Source organism: Apis florea, unplaced genomic scaffold (assembly GCF_048593485.1).
Source record: "Apis florea isolate Af1SG1 unplaced genomic scaffold, ASM4859348v1 contig_2291_pilon, whole genome shotgun sequence".
Classification (NCBI taxonomy): Eukaryota; Metazoa; Arthropoda; class Insecta; order Hymenoptera; family Apidae; genus Apis; species Apis florea.
The window spans coordinates 3779222-3802898 of NW_028256553.1; the positions used below are offsets into that span (position 1 = coordinate 3779222).

General features: G+C 31.5%; 1 long non-coding RNA gene across 1 annotated transcript; it reads right to left on the reverse strand.

Annotated features, from left to right (window-relative positions):
* Positions 1-15553: 15553 nt before the first annotated feature.
* Positions 15554-16584, reverse strand: LOC147658310 (uncharacterized). Its single transcript, XR_015290769.1, has 2 exons — positions 16397-16584; positions 15554-16317 (listed from the first exon to the last, which is right to left on the reverse strand). It is a non-coding gene; the product is annotated as an uncharacterized LOC147658310 (long non-coding RNA).
* Between the last annotated feature and the right edge of the window lie 7093 nt (positions 16585-23677).

The following is a 23677-nucleotide window of genomic DNA, read 5'->3' on the forward strand; positions in this document are numbered from 1 at the left end:
TACACCCTGGAAATTATCCAGATTTCTAGTCACGCTCGAGCCTTCCTGTTACGTGACATCATACCGATATTAGGATCCATTTAAATTAAACGTTTCCTAGATGGCTCCCTTGTCAAATGATCGGCAAGAAGGTAACGATTATCTTCCCGTTGTCCATGGGGACAGATAAGAAAGATATCAATCAGCGGCTTTCACCGTCGATATCCACCATGTAACCATCAATGACTCGGCGATCGATGCCAACACCAAACCGATATACACCAAGCCGATGGTAAAAGCGTGGATGGCCGATGACTTGGAAGACTGGAAGCTCGCGCAAAACGAGATCCAAGGATGGAAACGGAAGGAGATGCTGTTGGCGTCCGTCGTAACGAGCCGCGTTGTTGCCAGCTCACTGGTACCACTCGGATAGAGCATGTAACACGCGTTTCCTTTTTGTTTACACTGCATTACACGGCTACCATGAAGCGAGGGAACCGCTTTTTGCCAGGGTTGCAGCATCCGAGAGAGATCGGATCGATTGGATCTGCCGAACAACCGCGAGTCTGCCTTCCGCGGGGTTGTTCATCAGCTATATCGATGATGATACGTTTTCCATCCGCGATACGCTGACTTGTGCCGCGGAGAACACACTGGGGGATATAACATACGATTCAAATTTTTAAATTGCTGTCAGGAAATTACGAAATCGATATATTGTATTTTAATCTGTGAAAGAAAAATTTGATACACACGTATCGTCGAAATAGTGCCAATTTGTTTATGACGATGTAATGGATATTTTAGAAAATTTATGTTAATATTAATTAATGTTAATTAATCATAATTTTCAATTAGCGATATTTAATTTTATTATAAAATATTTTTATGTGTCGTTATAAATAAAAATATTCAATTATTGAACTTATTTTATCGTTATTTTATCATTATTGATTTTTGTGATCTTCCAATATCATTTTTTTAAATAGACATTTAAAATATTGTAAATTTTGGAGATTTTAAATTGGTTATGTTTGATTTTATATGTTGAAAAATACAAAAGATATGATCAATGTGAAAAGATAAAGATCAATGTTAAATTTTTAAATAAAAATCTATATTTTTTTACTATATATTATTATTGCTGATATCGAGATATTTCCGAAATGTCACGATCTAAACTTCTTTTATAAAAATTGATTTTGAAATATGAATCTTCAAACTTGAAATTTGAAAGTTGATTCTTCTTCTGTTAGTCAATTGAAATTAAGCCACTTTATAAATTATTTATTACTTTAACGCATTTCATTGACAGATTCTACGTTAAAACATTACATTTAGATCAAACAATTTTTGATTGATGAAACAAAATGATTAACAAATCATAAAAATCGTGTTAATTAAGTTAAATTAAAAATTAAATTTCAATTGAATAAAATGAATTAAAGTTAGTCGATTTAATTTAAAAATTATTTAATACAGATACAACTATAGCCACAATATAAAAATTATCAACAATTTGATTATTAATCTTTGTTAAAAAGGAAATAGTCACATTTTTAAATCGTATTTAAATAAGATAAATAAATTATAAGTACAGTTAATTTTTACAGTTATGAAAATAATTTATTTCTAAAAAATAATTGATGAAAAATAAATTAATTCGTAACTGTAATACCAACACAACAAAAAGGATAGATTTTAACATAAAAATCACGTCAATAAACGTTTTCTCATTCATGATGTACGCATAACATTATTTCAAAATTTTAAAACTTAGTAACAAAGTGGAGGAGTCAAACTTGAATTTGTAATGAAGCAATTAAGCGGAATAAAAATTCAAAAATGAAGAATTGAGGAATGTATCAGCTTGTCCGGTCTCCCCTGCACGCGGACAAATTATTCCACCGAGATGACTTAATTAAACGACGAAATTATGCTGAAAAAAAGAATCTCATTATCCGCATCTCGCTGGAGAGCCATCCTAGCTACGGGATGCAGGGTGCTGACTGCAGAAAGGGAGGACTGAAACCCTTTAGTCAGCCTGTGGTGGGAGAGTGGGCCGGGTCAATGATGAGACTCCTTATGGGGGGCCTTACCAGGTACCTGTTGGTCAGGTGGACCCCACTATTGCTCCATAGTAGCTGTGTCTCTTTCCATCCATCGTCTCAGCTTTCTTCCCCTTCTTCTCTCTCTTCCCCTCCTTGTCAATCTTTGGTACACCGTCTCCTTTTGTTCCGTTCCAGGCACTGGACCATCGCGAGGATTATTCTTCGGACCCGCTTTGATCTTTCGGCACTGTTGCTTCTCATCCAACGGCCCTGGTAGAAGTTCTTCGAGTCGCGCGAACGATGATTTCTCAATGCGTCGATTCTTTCACGGTGTTCCCTTTGAAGTAACACGGTTTGTTCGGCCGCTTTATGGCTCTAAATAATAATGACGAATGTGTAATAAGCAACGATGAAGTTATTGCTTATGACGGAATGATCGGTTAAATGGAGAGACGTTTGTATTCTATGTAGTATTCGTATGTACGATTAATTGATAATTCTTTTTCTTTTTTTTCTCGTAAGAAAGGAATATTGATATTCTTCACAAGTTCAAATTCTATGTGTCAATGTTTAAAAATGATCTTTCTATGATTGTCAGTTCCATTCGATTGCGAATAGAAGAGACTGTTTCGTTCATAGCTTCTAGCTATGATCCATGCATCCATGTTCCTGCGAATACAAACGAGCAGGGCAGAAATTCATTATCGTTAATCACTTCAATCCTCGACCCCCTCAACGAGCCATCGTCATCAGCTCGTACATCTCCGGAAAGTCTTGGTTGTCTCGTTCTCGGTAGTCCAGAACGTTCATAAAAGCGGGCAAAGGTTTCACGCGAGAAATGGAACCCGATCCGAGTACACGATGGATAGAAAAGGAGAAGATGACGATGGAGTGAAAGAGAGACAGGGATAAAAGAGTGAGAGCAACATGCCGCAATTCGTGACTTCCTAGAAAGGTGGAAGAGAGCCTCCAGGGCCTGGAGCAGCTCCCCCGTGGTTCTAGCTCATTAACCGTCATCCTTCCCTCTACCCTGCCCTCATCATCCTCTTCTGCACGTCGTTGGCGTGACGGCGGGCCCCTCGAAGACGTGCGTGTGCGTCTGTACACGCTCATCAGGTAAGAAAGAAGCCGCCTGTGCCGACACGCGGGGCGCTAGGCGCTGGATCAGTTAGTTAGCGAGGGAAGAGGAGGGAGAAAAGGAGTCTGGCGCGAGTCGTGGTGGGGAGTCAGATCGTTTGGTGGGGCGCGCAGTCATGTGATGGGACTAATGCCGCTGGAGACGAGCGTATGGTGGGGGAAACGGGCCCCGTTACCCCCTCCACTGGCCAAAGTTAGCCGCAACGAACGGTCTCGTCGCGTTTAAACCGGTGTGCGTTCGTCTGACGAGATAATTTGTTCCTCGTTTCCTGGGATTTCGTGAGCGGGAGTCGGCAACAACGTGTCCAGGGGCCTCTGAAACGAGCCTCCTGCGGTTGGTCATCGACTTTCGTCGATACAGTGAAATTTTCTCCCCAATATGATTACGTTGAAATACATGAAAATTTAATTTTCGCTTAATTGCGCGGTTATCGGGTTGAATTATGGTTACATCGTTTCATATTATCCACGAGGAACTTAAAAGCAGAACCTAAGATACACTGTGTAACGACGATCTTTTTTCGATCGTTACATCTATCTGAATACCCTCATGAGAAAATGAGAATTCGAAAGTTTTGGGCATCTTTTCTAAATCATTACGATCCCCGTTAGGAAATAAATTATCCAGCAGTCTATCTTCGTTTTCTAAGGAAGATCTACGAATTTAGAATAAAAGAAAGTATCTGACGTGTTTGCACGTGTTGCGTTTTGGATGGAGTTGTTTGATTACTCGATTGGAAAATAATTAAGACATATCTAAAATTATACGATATTATTTATGTATCTTTAAAAAATTTCTCACACGTAAAAATTCTTTCAAAATTACATGCAATATATTACTGTTAATCTGAAACATTCAGTAGCCAAGCTAATCCTGAATAATTGCCTAAAATCCATCAAAACGAACTCTAGTCTATCATCATTTCTGACATGTTCTTACAACGAATCACAAGTGATCAATCACGATGATTCTTCGATCACTGTATATTCTTTTAAAAGATGATCATTCTCCAAAACCAAAAAAAATTTTTTAAACTTCCAACATTTCTCGCGTCCACGTATGTCTTACATGGCGAGAGACCAAGTCAGGTGCCCCGCAGAAAAGAAGAAGAAGAAGAAGAAAAGGTAGAAAGGGAGAGGAAGCACGGCAAGGATTGGACCAGAGGTGGCGCGAGGCAGACAGGTTGGTCCGTTCGCCACCCGGGGGCGCCCCAAGGTGGCCGGTGCTCGCACGCCGTGGTGTGGATGAGGATAGAGCGAATGGGGTGTTATGGATGCGACGAAGACCGAACGAGACTCGAAAAGACCCGAAGAAACATGGTGGCCTCGCCCCACGCGAAGACCTCCCGAACACGGGTCCTGAGAGGCTCGATCGTTCGACAAGTTTATCGATGGTGCCTGGCAAAACTTCGGCTCGCAATTTCAACGTAACTTCCGTTTTCATGAAACACAATTTCTTTAATGCATACGAATTAATTTTTCTAATTATTTTATTTTAATGAAAATTCATTTTAATAAAATACTTTGTAAGCTTTGCTTTGAGATTGAGTTTATGTATGTTTTAATTTTAAAACGAGACTTACTATTAAGTATATAATCAATCAAAAAATATAATCAGTCGTTTATTATCTTGTAAGAAAATATATATATCTCAAAAATCTTGATTTTAATGAAAGAGTATATAACTTTCTCTCATTAATTTAAAGTTTTATTCTACAAATTTACAAAATTATATTTAAATCGAAAAAAGAAAAAACGATTTAATTTCATCTTTTCGAGATGACATTTTATTTAATGATTCATCATATTTTACACATTTATAAAATTGTTTCATATAAAACAGAATTAGTTGAATATGTTTGAGAAACATGCTTGAAGATTTTTGTGATTCATTGTAGTCTATTTTTAAAAGAATCGAAGAAAAATTATTTCAATCAATATATCTTTGCCATAATAGAATTTGAATCATTTTACTTTCCTAAAAACTTAGTTTTTTTTATCATAAGTTTATTTTATCATAACTTATATTTTTATATAAAATATAAAAATTTCCGCAACAATAGAATAAGAGTAATAAGACTCTTGAAACTTTCTATTTAAAGCAATGCATAAATGAAAATAATTTTCATCTCATTTATGACTTTAATATGGCTGAAACAAGATATTTATTAAGCAAGAATTTAAAGTTTCAAAGTGTCAAAAGTTTTATTAAGATGAAATTTATAATATATTAAAATAAAGTTATATTAATCGAATATTTTATTTAAGATTGATCGAAAGATTTAGATTCGAAGAATACAATCTCATCATTAAACGATTACTAAAATCAAGAATTAAATGAAAAAGTTTTAACTATATATATATATATACATATCTACGAATAAAAAATTGTAGAACTTTGTCACCTATTATTAAATTCGTCGGTGAATTATGAGAATTAAGAACAGTTGGATTAAGAATAATGGAAATGTTCACAAAGTTGAACAGACTCGAGTAAGAAGCATCCATTTTAGCCGAAGGAATTCCTGTTCAGGTTAAAAAGGCAACGCGTCAAGTGGGAACACGAGAAATCGGTGGATTCGTTCGGGTCGATACGGATTATCTTTGCCGTGGACAGAAAAATCCACCTGTCTTTTATTTATGTATCCTTTTTTCCATGGCCTGACGCAAACATCTTTGTCGGACGGCCGCCTCCGACCCAAGATATTGCCGCGGTCCTATTTACGTCCTATCCTCGGCCATCAGACCACAACGCTAATCTCGTCCTTATTTCGTCCACGAGCGTCGTTCAATATCTTTTTCTCGCGTGTTTCACTTCACAGCTAGAATCTTAAAACATTATCCACATTGACTGTCCTTTTTCGAGATCTCGCTGCTTCGGGGTCTTTTGGAGAAAGTGATGGCTAATTAATTTTGTGTAATTAAATTCGATTTGTCACGGAGATCTGTGAGAGAATGATGAACTAATGTGATATTATAATTAACGATTGATACGTTCGAAGTTTGAAGAATTGTTGAAATTATATTATGAATCTTTAGGAAATGATTATATCCCTCGATTATCCGATTGTAAAATGAAAAATGATCATGTAGGTAATTCCATTTTGGTGAAAATAAAAGTAAAAATTATATTATTTTTTTTCATATTTTTTTTCTAAAATTTTAATTCAATAAATATTCAGAACATATCATTGTTTTTTAAACATATATTAGATATTTAAAAAATGATATTGTAATATGATCTAAGAAATAAAATGCTTCTACTTTCCTTGATTATTTTCTCTCGCTTTTATTAGATTAAACAACCGAGAGATGTTATATTATATATAATGTTATATTACATATTATAAACTTATATTATAATCTTTTAATTAATCATGAGATTTAATTTATTTAATTGTCTTTAAAAAATTACTAATTATTGAGAGGTATTTTTAACTATGTTATAATCCAATAATACTTTCTAAAATTTCTATAATATTGTGATTCAAAGTCACAATTAATTCATTTTCGTGTCTATTTTTTTATCATATTTAAATCAAACTGAATTGATTTTTACTTTCACATTCTAAAATTCTTTTTAATAAAATTGATTTCTTATTCATAAAATTTAAAAAGTGTAGACATTTATTTGCTCGCTACTCAAGGTTATATTATAATATGCATATATAATATTTATTTACTTAAAATATAAACAAACTGAAGTCTTTTAAAATCTTTAATTGAATTAATGCAATCAATTTGCAATATTCATATGCTGTAAAGAAAATAGTAGTACTATCCATTTATCTGTATGTTACAAGCATATATCTATTTACATAAAAAAATACTTATTTATTAATTAAATTACTGTAATAATAATTATTACATCATAAAAAATTCTATTTTCTATTTTTTATATAATAAAAAATTAAAATATATTACAAATATTTTTATATTCTCAAAATATTTTCTCATATCTTTTTATGATTTTTCAATTACTCATAATAAAAAAGTTTAATGCACAATTGAAAGATTTCAAGGAGAATACACAATTATTCATTCCCCATAAAAAACTATTTACTTATTTACATATTTTAATATTACTAATGAAATTATGATTTTATGTTAATATTGGCAAGACAAACTAATATTTATATTCTAATACTGTAATATCCATATAATATTTATTATTTATATATAAAACCTAGAGCAATATCTACAATACAATATTATCAACATTATTCACAAAGAAGTGACAATTATTATAAAAGAATCTATTTTTACAACAATCATTGACCAATTCAAACGTTATCAAATGTAGGAAAGTAAACTATAATTCCATCATCGTTATTATAGAATAACGATATTATATCAAATCCCCAACAACTACAGTATGTGTCAAGAATCAATTACAGAATAAATTAACAATCGTCGATCGCACGAAATTCAAATAGCTCAAAGAAGTTCGAGGGGGGATGAACAGTGTGGAGGAGGCTTTAATCTTGTGGTGGACGTGGCGCGGGGCCCCCACCGCGCGTGTATGTCCTCTAATCATGGCTGGAAAGGCCGCCGCGGCCCAGGATAGAGACGTTCCACGGCCTAATTGCTATATATATGCCAAGAGGGGGGGCCCCTCGGCTCGGTCTCGCTCAGTTATGCCAGGGCCCACGGTGTTATTAAACCCTCGGGGCCTCAGCCCACCTTGCTCCACGTGGAAACGCACGCTGTATCTATTGAAGTAAATGGCGTGGACGAAAAACCGCGTCGAAATCGAAGATTCGAACGTAAACTTCAGATAAGCGTGAAGAAAGTTGCGTATTTTTGATTATTTTGAAGTTAAAGGCTTTCTTTGAGGAATTTTTGTAAGTAATAATGCGATGAGAGAGTTTAAAATTATTTGTGGAGTTTGAACAATTGTTTGTTCAATTTTATGGTTTATGTTTGAATTTTATATTTAATATATTATCGATTGTTAAATGATCATTGAAGTTATTAGATTAAAGTTTTTAGTTGTGAAAATTATTAATGAAAAAAATTTTGCAGTTTTTTTTTGATGGAAAAGAAATATAGGAAGAAATACAAAGGAAAATTATTTATTTGTTAAAGTAGAAATTTATTTGCTTGAGAAAGAAGTAAATTATAAATATCGATTTTATTAAAGTTACGATTTAGAGAAGTAAAATTTTCTTTTATAATAATTTCTTTTTTTTTATTTTCGATTATTTTTTTTATAGCGGATTTAACGAGAATTGCATATATAATAATATGAAAAGAAAACTTGAATAAAAAATTTTTATCTACGAATCTTCTAATAATTTTTTCGAAAATGTTTCGGAAATTTAATATAATTGTAGAAATGAGAAGAAAGATATACTTTTATATATAATTTATAATCATCCAACATTTAATAATCATTTGCAATTGTTCGTAGAACAGCATTCGATATTATAATATATAAATAGTTGTATATTTTGTCACATATTTTTATATAATTAAAAAAATGTTTTTTGATTATCTGATATTTATTTCCAAGAAAAAAATTTGAAAAAATATTAATTCATACATAATTAATACATATATATTTCTAATCCAACATATTCATAATATTTAGATTAGAGATAAACAGTTGAATTTTTTTTAAAATTATCAATAATCTTAATAAATATCAGAAATAAATATTAAGTTTGAAGTAATTAGCGTTTAATAATTAAAAGATATAATAATAAAACAAGAAATGTTAAAAATTTGTAGAGTTTAAACAAATAAATTAATAATAATAATAAACTTAACATTTTAATATTAATACATAGTTATAGTAGTTATATTTAGATTAAAACAATACTTCAATTAAAATTATAATTTAATTTTATAAATAAATATTACCTATACATTATATACGTAGAACCAATAAACATATCTTACATGTATATTTCCATAAAAAAATAATATAAAAATAATACGCATAAATAAATTGTTCACAACAAACAAGAACTCGACCAATAACAAATATCTTATTCGATTCACACAAAACAATCAACCTATGCATTTAAATTCCGATACATTATACTCCATCTTAGAAGGAAGAAAAAACGAGAGAAAAAAAAAAAAAAGAAAAAATGAAGAAATCAAACGAAACACAAGAACAACAGCATTTCTGTCCGATATAAACTATCCTAAGCATTTCCGACAGAATAAACGAACATGACTAATATTTCCCAAGGCCCCGGCAGTATACGAGCCTTACAACACTGAGGCGCTCTGTAACAGGTTTCGAATCGTGGCCGAAGAAGTGTCGCGCGTCGAAGGAAAGTCGGTAATAAACTTATAATGGATCTGCCCGCCAGATTTACAGCCCCATTTACCACGTTCCTCTATACCCTCGTTCTTGGCCCATCGTCTCTTCAGGTTACATCTCTTGTTCCACTTCGTTTTTTTCTTTTCTCCACAGAACGAGAATACGCTCGCGAAAGAAAACGTTGAAACCGCGTGAGCAAAGGAAAAAGGTAAAAGGAAGAAGGCGTCATGGTGAAAAGTCCGCAGGGGGTGTCCACCGCCCATATCCATTTCCACGCGAGCGAAATCGACGAATCACGATTTACGACGCTACCTGACGCTTCCCGAGACGAATCTCCCCGAGGATTCCCTAAAGAGGATGCTGGTGTTTCGCCCCTGCGAGCTATCTTCCCGACCGATCTGCACGTACCGAGCTGAGATACGTCCATGCGACCGATCTCTCTTAACCGAGCTTTGTCCCGGTTGCGCTGGCACGAGGTGGCTGGACACGGGGTAACAGGGGAGCCGGAAGGGGAGAATTTACCACCGAGGTGTCGAGAGTTAGTAGCTTGCTCCCAAACGAGATCCCGAGATAAGCTCGTCCACGAATTAGCGGGGACTCGAAGGAAGAGGGAGGGGAGAAGAGAGGGAGAGAGATGTTGGAGACCTTAAAGAAAGTCACACTTTCAGAAGGAGACCGGGTGGACGATGGCTCGAGACACGGAAGGTTGAGTCTGGACTGGAATCCGGGGATGGTACGCGTGGAAGTCGATGGACATTTTTATTTGAAGGGAATCGCAGCTTGTTCCTTTGTGCTTTTTCACTATGTTGCGGTTTATGGGAATTGGTTTTTACATGTGTCTCGTGCGTTTTTATAATATATTTAAATTTAATTTCTCTCTTTGTTGAATATTAAAAGTGTGATGAAAATTTTGGAGTACTTGGAGCACAATGTTTTTAATATATATATCGTTTGTTGAAATTAGGTAAAAAGAGATGATAAGAAAAAATTTTGAAACAAAGTTTCGTTATTTAATGATATATTATAATTTACATATATATTTAATTAATTACTATATTTTTAAATTATATTTTATATTATATTATTTTATATATATTTATATTTTTATTATTTTTACATATCACTTTAATTAAGTAAGTTCGAATGTTAAAAAAAATATATATATTTAATTTATAAAAATAATTAAAAGAGAAGATGAAGATGAAGAATTAGGTACAAAATAATGTCGAATATATTTTAAATTAAACTAAATTTTAATTTTATATTTTTCTGTTGTTTTAATAGATGAAATAATTTGTTATATTTGATATAATATTCATATTAAATTAAAAATTTTATAAATTATTAAAATAGCGTATCAATTTAATTAAAAATTTGCAACAATTCAAGTATCAATAAAAACTATCAACCAATAAAATATCATAATAATGTATCAAGAATTCTCACAAATTCAAGGATAATCATCTCTGAACTTTCTTCAAATTCCAACCTCCAAAATCTCTCCAAGAATCTGCATATATAAACTCAACTTCTCATTTAACTTCTTTTTAACTACAAATGAAATTCTTAATATCTCTGCAATAATTCAAACAGAATATCTTCTTAAGATTTAAAATTCTTTATTCTAAAAGAATTATAGTTTCTTCGTTATCGATTTTCAAATAATTCTACAATAATTCAAATCCACCATTGTTTCTTTGAAACTTTGTTTGCTTCAAAAGTTTAAAACTTTATCTTTTCATATTTTGAGTAAAACATTTTCAGATTCTTCTTTAACAGTTCTAGAATAGTTCTCAAATCTAACTTTGTTTTCTCCAAAATTAATACTTCTTAATCCAAAAGAATCATAATTTTTTCTATGTTCCAAAAATCTTTATCTTATCAAAAATGTTTGCAATAATATTCAACGATGTCTTTTTGAAATTTGAAACATTTTTTTATTCTGAAACTTTCTCCGTTTTGAATAAAACATCTTTACAGACTCTTTTCTGCAATAATCAAATCCAACTTTGTTTCTTTTAAATTTAATATTCCTTATTCTAAAAGAATCATAATTTTTTCTGCATCTCGAGTAAAACCTAAAAACCTAACCTAAATTCTGCAACAATTAAAATCCATCATCCATCCTTGGAATTTAAGCTTCCTTAATCCAAAAGGATCAGAATTTCTTCCATATCCCAACTAAAACGTCGTTAGAGATTTCTGTAGCAGTGAAGGAAGCAGTAGAAGGAGGAAGGACGACCTGTGGCAGATGCGCCGGCGAACCAGCCATCGTTCTCGATTTCTTGTTTGCTTCATGGCGAATCAGAAGGGCCGCGGAGCGAGTCCAAGTCCGATCGGGGCCGCCTCATTGTTTTTCCACGGCTGAGGCCCCTCTCGTGGCCTTTATGAGCCTCGAAGGGCCCCACGATCTACGGTCAGGAGCGTAAGAAGCATCACGGCAAGAGTTTCGCAAGTCACCCTTTCGGGGGCACCTCTTTGTTCGAAAGTTTGCTCTGTTTCGTTCGCAAATGGGGGAAAAAGCAAAATTGATTCTGCCTGAAATCGGCTAATCCGACACGCGAAACGCTGATTCTCGCGGGAATGTGTTAATCGTAGGGATTCTATGCTTGTTTTATTTATGTATCTGTTGGAAAGGCTCTATGAAAAGACTTTTCGAGTTTGTTTATTTTGAATGGTGAATGAAATTGTTGAGATTGTTGCGTTTTTAATTATTTTTTTTATAAAGAATTTATGGATTTATTAAATGGAGGATTGAGAATAATAATGATGTAAGTTCAATAGATAGAAGATAGAACTATAATTTCATGTTTACACAATTTAAAATCAATAATAATGTTAAATGTGAAATGAATGTATAAAAATATATATGAAATAAATTAATCTATTCTTAATTATCAACTTATAAATGTGAATTTTATTTTGTGTGTACTTATGCTACTATGATTTCTACTATGATTCACAAATGATTCTATTGTTTTTCTAGTAGAGTTTTTCTAGTATTTAGACATAAGATAGTTTAGATAAATAGGAAAATATATATTTATTCTATTTATAAATTATATTAGATGTCAAAATAAAGCAATAAAATAATCAAAATTATCATAATAATTAAATTAAGATGAAATTTTGATACATAATTTTAAGGAATTATATAATGGCATCTAATAAAAATTATTGATTCAGAATAATTTTCATGTAATTTACAAAAATCACAAATATAATCGTTGAAACATTTGAGAATATGAGTACAAGTTCATTTTTGACAACTTCAATGTTAAATCCAATCCAATGGGCAATATAATTTGTTTCTTTTGATTTTAACGTTTTACTTTTTTTTAAATTTATTTTTTAAATTCTTGTGTTCTTTAATTCATCTTTATTTATTTATTTTTTCTCTTGAATTATTAAGTGAAAAAAATTATAAAGAATACTTTGGTGAGAAAATTATTTATGTATATATTTTTGACTAAAAATGAAAAATTCAAATGAACTCGTTCATTTCAAATTCCACTTTTAAAATATTTATATTATGATCTCTATATGAAATTTATATTTTATCTACAAAAAAATAATGAAATTAGTAAAAATACAAAATAATAATTCATAAAATTGTACATTTTTTTTTAAATTAATGTTCGAAAAATTCGATATAATGTTTATATTTACCATTTATTATCATTCATTTAAAAGAATGTGAAAATTTTGCCTTGTCAGTTTTTCGAAATTTTAATTAGATTTAATAAATTTTAATAAATTTTTAATAAACTTTTAATAAATTTTAATTAAATTTATTTATTTTTTAATTTAAATTTTATTTACGAAATCAAAAAAAGTTGTTAGTACTACTAAAAAGATTAAAAAGTTTTTTTAAGACACGGAATGTATGTATACAGGTACATTTCCTGCAACAGTCACTTATCTGCACATACATCAGTAACATCGTAACAAGTTTTTAAATAAAAAAAGAATTTCTGTATTTTCATCCTCCTTGAATTTTTATCTCATAATTAAAATTGAAATTGAAAAATAAGCGACTTCAATTTAAATTTTTATTTGTATTATGTTTAATAATAGCTTGATATAAAAAATTGCAAAATATATACATAAATTTTCAGTGTATATTTAATACTGAGTATGAAAAATGTTATTTTTGAATCATTAATAATATCTACTTACTATTTAAACATATAAATGATATATCATTTTTTGTATAGTGTTTGTTTTTATTTCATTTGTATTCATGAAATAATCTCTGTTGATGTTAATAATTGTAACAATCTTAATCCATCATACTTTTTAATAATTAATTCCTTTACAATGAGATTGTGAAGAAACTCATTCATATCGAATGTTTGTGATAAAAAACCGATATTACATTGAAAATACTTTTTTTCCAATAATTCTTTATTATTTTAAGTTTTATTTGCAATGCATTTCAATAGATTTTTTATGGATAGAAATTGATTAAATAAATTAATCCTTTTTTTCAATTTTATTAATTATATTTGTAGAGTTTCTTTCAAATATTTTAGAAAAACCAATTTTATTTATTTATTTTTTTTCATATTTTATAGTTTCGAAATATGTATGAACGTTTATTTTCTTTAAAGTATTTTTCTATTAAAACGAATTACACATTCTTTATATCTTTATTTTAGATAATATAAAACATACCTTCCATTCAAACGTTCATTTTTATCACTTATTCCAAATATTCCTAATTTCATTTTTGATACACAAAAATCACCAATGATTTTCAATAATACCAAAATCCTTTATGGATTACAGACTGTTTCCCTTCACTTTTTAGCTTTTTCTTTGTAAGAAAGAATCACAACATAACTTACTTAGATAAAAACAAAAATATTGCTGAAATATAATACATATTATATTTAAACTAATATTTAAAAAATCTCAAATACGATTCGCCATTGAAGTACTTTTAAAAATATTAAAATTCATTTCTTTTAACATTTCCTTTATATATGTATAACCAAGTTTCACAATCACTTTCTAGAACTTATCCAAAATTTCACCACTATTTCATTGCGGATCCATGCATTTTTTTCTCGCGCGAAGTGTCTAAAACGAGCGAGTTCATAGGGGGTAGGGGCGGGGCAGCGTACAAAGGAAACGATCAACAGCGTTACTTACAAGGAAGAAGGAGAAGGTTGGACGCGATTTTTCATTTTCGAACAGGCGGAGGAGGGCAACGCCTGGCCGAGGAAACGGGGCTAGTGGAGAGCCGGTAATCATCTTGTTCTCGACGCCTGGTGAATAACACAAAGGATCGAAACTGGCGCTAATTACGTCGCCGTTCCCTTCTTCACGACAAGCGGGGGTTGCCGCCCCGGAAAGAGGAGCAAGCCGCTGGAACGAATGCGGTCCAAGTGGAATGCCGCCGTTCTGGGAAGAATCCCGCTCACGGGTCGGTGAAGATGGTTCATGGAAGGGGGAGTTTCAGGTGGAAACCGATTGTAGGGATTCGATCCTCTCTGTTCTTCGGGTTTCGAGTTAATTGTGACGTTAAATGCCACGGGTAGATCCTTTTTTTTTTTTTTAGTTTCTTTTTTTCCTTCTCGACGTGAAAGTCGAGATGTTAATGCGACCCGAGCGAAGATTATCTTTGGGCGGATTTTTATTTTTCGATGTTTTGATCTGAAGAAAGATGGAGTGATAGAAATTAATGCGAGGAAATTTTATAGATTTGAAGTGGTAGATAATTGGAATGCCAAAATAGTACAAATATGGGAGGCAAATGATACGTCAATTATATGCTTATTCAGAGCAGTTATGGATCTTTATTTATAATAACGAAATAAACTGTGATTTCTCATAATTACATGAAATACACTTTTAAAATATAAATAAATATTTTATTTTTTACACTTCAGATGTAAAGAATATTAGTGAATTATTAGTGAAGATTAAGAAATAATTTAGAAAAAAAATACTGCACTTAAATGCATTTATATATATATTAGCATCAATATTTAATGTCTTAATGTTTAATAACATTTATTTTCATGCAGATATTTAATTTTAGTAAAATATAATTGCAAAATTAGATTACATATTTACTTTTTTTAATCATTTATAAATAATATTCTATATAATAATAATTTTTTATTAAATTATATACATATACAGAATATTGCTACCACATCAAAGTGATATTTCAAATTGTATATGTCATTTCATACATTGTAACATTAAATGTCTTTTCTAAATTCAAATAATAAACATAACTATCGCTTGAAAAAAGAAAACATTTTTTAAATTAATAATTAAATATTTTTATAAAAATTCCTTAAATTCTTTCCATAATATCCCTAACCCTCAAATTTAAATTTAACATAAAATCGTATAATCACATACTATTGTAGGAGAGTTAGCCATGCAATGCTAACATAGAAAGATGTTTCTCCGTAAACCATGTCACGGCTGAAAATTCCTCGATTTCCCATGACTTCGATACACTACCGGCCTGCCTTTATTGCGACACGTTCCGGGGATTTGGAATGCCGCGTGGAAAATAGAAGCCGGTTGATGCGCCGGGAAACGTGTTTCTCGAATAGCGGGTCACCATGGAAAATCGGATTTCATCGTCTGTTTGTTATTTTCGTGGCACGATGAAACGCTTAATGGGCATCGAGGCGAAGACGTGTCGATGTACGATCCTCCGAAAAGCACCGACTCTGTAGCGAATCGATGCACACTGCCTTGGTCATAAAATGACACCTCGAAACGAACTCTTGTGGTCATTTATGTGTCTGTATTGGACCGCTTGAGAATCAGTTTCGTTTTTGGCACTAATCGTTTCAAGTTTTCATTCAAGTGTCTTCGATATCTCTAAATTATTGTGCTTTCCTTAACCGTTGATGAGGTTAGTTTCGAATTTTATATCTATATTTTATATTGACACAGCTTGTGAGAAATATATACGTACGTTACACGATAAATTTGTTATTCTTTTTTCTTGATTTGGCCATGAGATGTTTTAGTTTTTTTTAGAAATGTATTTAGTATTTAAATTCTCTTGTTTATACTTTGTTACAAGCATATTTTGTCCTTCGATACGACTTCATTATCGATAGTTGCGTAACCCCTGTAAAGAATGCGTTGCGCAACCAGACTGACAACGGAGGAATGATGGAAGAAATGGAAACGGGATGGAATGGGATTGGATGTTTCGAAATGAATTAAAATGGAATTAATAAATAATGGAGAATGTTTAATCGTTATAAATACAATTGCCATTTTAAATTCAAAATTTATTGTTTTTTAAAATATTAACATTCAAGTATTAATATTAATTAAATCTAAAAATCTTTTATGAAACATTATTCATTAAATATAAATATATGTAATTCTTATTTACATCAGATATCCTCCATTTCTGTTTAATTACTATTATTACTCATTACAATCATCAAGATTCTTTCTACTATTCGCAAGCACACATCTCTAACCACAAATTAATTCTAATCTATTCAGCAATACCGTTTAACAATTACAATTCCTCCATTATCCTCCCAATACCATTTTTCTCACCACCTTCATTCGCAGAACGTCACCCCATTATTCACTCATCATCCACGGTTGTTACCTCATCCGCATACACTCCAAAATCTCAATCTCCGTTACAACTCGAAACCCATTCGAATTCAAAAGCCAACGAACGAGACAAACCCATTCCACTCCCCTCCTCTCCCTCTAATATCCCTTTTTTTCGAGAGGCCGTGTAATTCCTCCGTCGAATTCGAATAGCGTGTCGCGGACGAACCGTGAGACGACAGCCACGATTGTCGCGCTCGTCGTTCACGGTGAATCGGCGTCCATAAAACGCCGAAAACCGGCCATCGACCGTGACACCCGTTACAACGTAATTTCCCTTGCAAAAGTGATGGATCGGCCGTGGTGAACTCGCGTGTTCCGACTGCGATGAAAGCCAGGTAAGCCCCCGTGGTAAATGACGGGATACGTCCGGCTAATGTCCTGGCTTTGTGTCACTCATCACCCTGACGTTTCGGTGCCTGTTCACGGTGGACCGGCCGCAAATCGCAAGCGCCCCGACTCGAAAGCGTTACGCTTGTTAGCCGAGTGGAAAATCGGGGAAAGTCGACAGGTGGTGGGTGGATCATACACGTTTATGATCAAATGATATTTGAAGACACGTAGCGCAGCGTTTACCAATGTGCCAAAGTTTCTTGGAAGGAGTCGAAGTTATACAATTATTTGCGATTATTGCGAAAATTTATTATAGTGAAATTTTTGGCATTTATCTTATATTTATTTGTTCCCAAAATTTTTGATTTTATTGAGAGAAAAACGTTGTGAAACGTTGTGATAGGTTCGAGGGCAATTTATTTTTCAATGGAAAATTTCTTTCGAGCGCTTGAAATCAATGATTAAACTTTTTTCATTATAATAAATATTTGATCATTTTTATCATTTCGCCTGTAAAATTTTATTCTGTTATTACGAAGTTATATTTAAAAATTTCAAGGATTGATTTTATCTCCTCAAAATAATATTTCTCTAATACAAAAATTGCTTTACATATATAATGTTTCATATGAAATAGAATTATTATTAGTTTTGACAATTTATTAATTGAATTTATTAATGCAAGATGTATGATAACTCCTGTAATTGTTTATATAGAAGTATACAATAAATTATGTAATAAATATTGTATTCCATTAATATTAGTTTATTTCATTAAAAATACATTGTTATTCATTGTAAGAAAGAAATAGAATCACATTTTATTATTCTATTACAAAAGAGAAGCATTTCTTAAAGAAACATAGAGAATAAAATAAAAATGGTAGGATTAAGGATATTTAGAGATATATTTAGAGATGAATTTGAATGTCACAATAATAATATAAGAAAATAAAGTTGTATCGATGGAAGCAAATAAAAGGAAACCTTGAAGAATACAAAGAAGCTTTTAATAAAACTTAAAAAATTACACTCTGCAATCATATAACGAATAACAATAAAAGCTAATAAATTTTGCAACAAAAACGTAGATGTAAGTGACAATTTACTGCTAAAGACTTCCCTTTTCAACAAAGTAATCGATTTGACATAAACACAGTATCATCGTTAAAATAAAGACTAAACTAAGTATGGGGTGTGTATTCTAAGATAAAAAAGAAATTTATCAACGAGTCGTGCACCGATCGACTCGAATGTTGCAACATGATATTATCCTCAACAGTAACGAAATTGCATACACGATGTTGCACGAACATTGAAGAAAACGTGTCGAATATTACAGAGTACATCGAAATGAAACCTGAAGAAGCTTGCCACTCAAAATCGAGACGAGTCTATTAGCAGAAAAGTACCGTGTCATCTCGTCTTCAAAGAACTTTCCTGATCCCTCATTATCCTTAATGATTTCCGGCCGAGATCTTCAACAATGCCGCTAAGCGCAAGCATTTTCCAAGATTTCCCGAACAAAGAGCAAAGAAAAAAGAGCAATTTTCATCGAGAAACATCGATTGTCATCATTTTCTGCGCCAATGGCTCATCAATTTCTTTCATGTAGGGGAAGAAGGATACAGAGAAGTAGTCGTTTGCTCGATCTACGGATGAAATTGCTCCTTTCGTGACGATTCTTGCACAACAGCTCGATGACTACACGCTTTTGTAATGAATTGCAATTTTCTCGCCACTGGGAACATTGATTACATTGTTTCTTATGCGTTTCTCACCCTTTCGTACGGTAGTTGAATTTTTTAATTTTTAGAATATTACTATAGATTTGCTATATGGGACAAATTTGATAAGATTGTATGCTGATATTTTAATTTATCAAGGATTTTTATTCTTTTCCATTCGCTTATTTGATTTGTCTTTTACGAGGAATAAGAACAAAAAGAATTTAAATAAGAATACTAATTATTAATTGTATTGCATTAAAACAAATAATAATAATTTTCTTAATGATATTTAAGAAAATAAGTAAAAGAAAATATTTAGTAGAAAATATTTAATATTTAAAATAATTTTTTTAAAGAATTACATTCAAAGGAATAAAATAATTTTTCGTTATTGAGATAATTAATTTAAATAATAATTAGATAATTAAACAATAAAGAAATTAGAAAATATTTAATGATATTTCGAAAATACGATGTAAAGATACTACAACAATTATCATTATTGTATATACAATCAAAAAATTTTCAAAAGTATTCATTTACCTTATTCAATAAATAAATTGTATTATTAAAATCAACAATAACTTTGTTTTATATTGAATATTATAAATATGTAGATCATAATGAATCATGTATAGAGAATTCAACTTAAATTTAATTGAAAATTTCAATATTATTTTCGTAATGATACGAGATAAAGTAAAATATAAAATTGCAAAATATTTAAGTTTTAACGTAATTTTTTTTTATCCTATTATAAAAAATATTTCCAGTTGAAATTGTATACAAAATATGAAAAAGTAATAAAAATTTGGGAATGGATTTGATATATTCAAGAAGATTTTCCATCGAAATATAAATTATTATAATCCATTATACTCTGCATACATCAAAAAGTTTCGTTAAAATTAGATTTTTCAAAATATTTTCCTTGCAAGATATTATACGAATACTTTTACGACTGATTGCTATCTATAGATTTTTAAAAATCTTAAAAAGAAATTTAACGATCCCATAAATCTGTCATAACACCCTAAGCATCACATTCATAATACGCTGAAACCAAAACAAACGTTTTCCTAAAAATCCAACGAAACCTCCGTAAAAAAAGGGCGAAGAAAAAAAATAAAAGAAATTCGACACAATAGACAAACCGTGTCAAAGAGAGTTCACTGAACGTCGATGATCGGCCTATCCAACCAGGTACGCCTTCGGTAGGCAACCCGGTAGGACCGTTCAAAAATGGCGACATCGTTCGTGTTCGAATTTTCTGTGAAATCCTTTTCACGCATCTCGGTTCCGCGCGAGCTGAAAGAAGAGCATGCAAGTGATTTTGCGGAGATGAAGAGAACCTATGGACCCATCTTTGGATAGCACCGTGTTCCGTTCCATAGATCACGAGACCTAGCTTTCTTTTCCGTTCCTCTTTCAGGAAGCGATACAATACAAGCTTCGCTGAGCATTGTACGAGGCCGTGGCCGACAATGGACGTGAACTTGGCCATTGTACCGGTCCGATTCGAGGCCTATAGCCAGGACAGAATGGCCTTACCTTTTCCTCGACTCAGTTACTAAAGAGATGTCTTCATTAGCGCGTCCAGCGTGTCGTTCTGCTCGGTTAAGCCCAATGCAGGAGGGCAACGTTATGTTGCTGCAATTTTCACAGTGGTGACACGCTTGGCGATCATACCTATTGAAAAATTTGTGAACAAAATTTGATATCAGTTTTCCAGTTACAATTATATCGAATCTTTTGTTAATTTTGTTATTAATGAGAAATTAGTATTATGGGTATGGATAATAATTTTACTTTCATTCAAACGTTGGAATTCTAACCTAACTTTTGGATGAATTCTTAAATTCTTGCAACACGTTAGAGATTCCAAATTTTTAAATGATAATATATATTTCTAATAGACGAATTCATTGAATCGTATTGAATATTATTGAGTTACTATTAAGGATTTCGAGTTCGTGATTTTTTAGATCATTAGTAATAAAATTCAAAATTTTTGAAATTTTGTGAAAATTATAACATTACACAGATCAAAAAATATAAAAGATTAGAGAATAGGATTAATATATTTTGAACAAAAAAAAAAAATTGCATAAAAGAAATTAAATATTTTAATGATTTCTTTATATATTTTCAGATTTATTATATTTTTGAGGAAAAATAAAATTAAATTTTTTAAAATAAAATCAATGTTAATATAAAATTAAATCTAACGTTCATGAAATATGAAATATAAATAGCATTTATTAAGATAGAATTTTATTAAGATACAAATTTTCGTTATAATTTGTTTATTAGAAGATATTTATTAGAGATCATATAGAATTAAATTACTTTGAGGAGTTTGTTTTGTTCTAAAAGAAAACGGATTACATTTAAACATTTTAATAATAATTCTATGGTAATTCAAATTACTACTATATTATTTTTTTTAAACTTATTAAACGAATATTTGTATAATTTATATAAAATGAATAATCTATCTAATGTAACGAGTTCAATTATTTTCATTATATTCAATGAACATTATATATTTTTTTTTATAAAAAATTTTATAATTTCAAAAAATGTTATCCAATTTATCCTAATGGAATATTCTTTAACTCGTTAATTCTCTAATAATTATTATATTTTATGATGTGAAGCACCTTATGTTACATATTAGCTCCATCACAAATTTTTTATTTCTGCTTTATTTCTTCTTCTTTTCATAAATTCAAAACATCCCAAAATTTCTACAAGCAACATTCTCAACCATGTCATCCTAATAAATTCCTCTCAAATTACCGCTCCAAACTGAATCACCTTCTCCTCCATCCACCAACTTTCCCTTCATTCAAATTCTCTTCCCTTTCAACCCTCACACAATCTTCATCTCACCGAAAAGAGCTCAGAGGCCAGAAACTCTCATGAGAAACCCGTTCACGCGTCCTCGCCAAGATCTCGACAATCTCTCAAACAACGTGATTCCTTCCTCGACACAGGTAGCCGAACGGAGTTTCCACGCCGGTTAAAGCGGTTCGATCGCGGCGGTACGTCTTTTATGACGGCAATCGATCCGACGGTGGAACAGAGAGGGAGGTGAAGGCTGGAACGATCGTTATAAATCGTCCGCTCGAGGCTGATCGCGGCTGGTTTACAAACAATGCGGCAAGCGCGCAGCTTGGGCCACAATGGCGGCGATCGGGCGACGAGGATTCACGCGAGGTCCACCGTGATTCCAGCGTGCAGCCAGCCACGTGATAGGTGGTAACTGGTAACTGGTACCTGGTGATTTGTAACTGGTAGCCCGTGGTGCCCAGCTAATCCCACAAAGAGCGCCGACCTTTGAAATTTCTGGACAATTTATCTCGTGGCATGCTGCACTGTGCGCCAATCCCCTGCGCCGCCATTGTCGCAGCCAGTCGGAAACGAACCTGCCGTTTGAACATCGGTTTTCTCTTTTTCCTTGAGTCGAGTTCACGACGATGGTGTGTCGTGAATCGATTCTTACATAAAAATTTTATCGTTTGTGGTCGAAATGGAATGAAAACATACTTTTTGGTCGAATTATTAGATTATTATAATGTAATTTTAATATACTTATTTTGATATAATAAGGGATAATAATATTCACGTTTATTTTTATTATGAAATATTTTTCATTTTTTGAATTGTTAGTTTTTGACAGTATTTTCGAAAGATGTTTTATTCTTTCGATTAAAAATATTACTTCGGATTTTAAATTTTGAATTATATGTATAATCTTTATTTTTAAAAATTTGCATTATACAAATTTTGCAATGAACAAAATAATCCATAATTTGTTGACGTTAGATGTGAATAATTTGTTACATATGATATATTGTTTATTCTTTTGCTATATATTTCTTTGCTATGAATAGATTTCCATATAATTCATCACAAAAAAATATAAGTTCAAATTCTTACAATATAAATCTATCAAAAAAAGTGTGTCATTAATTCAAAATTATATCCGCTAACTTGAAACGTAATTAATCAAATCTGCAATAAAATCTGTGTATACATGACGACCTAATCTCAGGGACAATTTTGCTTTATCAAAATTTTCGAATAAAAAAATTTTTTTAAAAATAAAAATTCGATGTACAAAAAATATCATAATAAGGATTAATATTTTTTTAATTTTCTCATAAAAAAGTTTATGAATTATTTTATTAAAACAATTTTAATAACTTTAATCTTAATTTTAATTTAAAAACTAATTTATTAATAGTGATTTATGCATGTCAACATTGACCATCATCTTACTGTTAATAATACTGTTAATATAAATTCAAAAATGAACAAAGAACATTAGGTTAATTTACTATCACGATCGGATATAATATTATAAGTGCTAAATAAATATAACACAAAGATTGACATCATTTCATCCACTATGATCAATGATTCATGGAGCAAATATCAATAAATGTATGATGATACTCGAATATGTTGATTCATGTTAGAAGGTTCATGTTAGTGGCTGACAATTAGTTGGTTATAAAATATAAAAATAGCATAATGCTTAA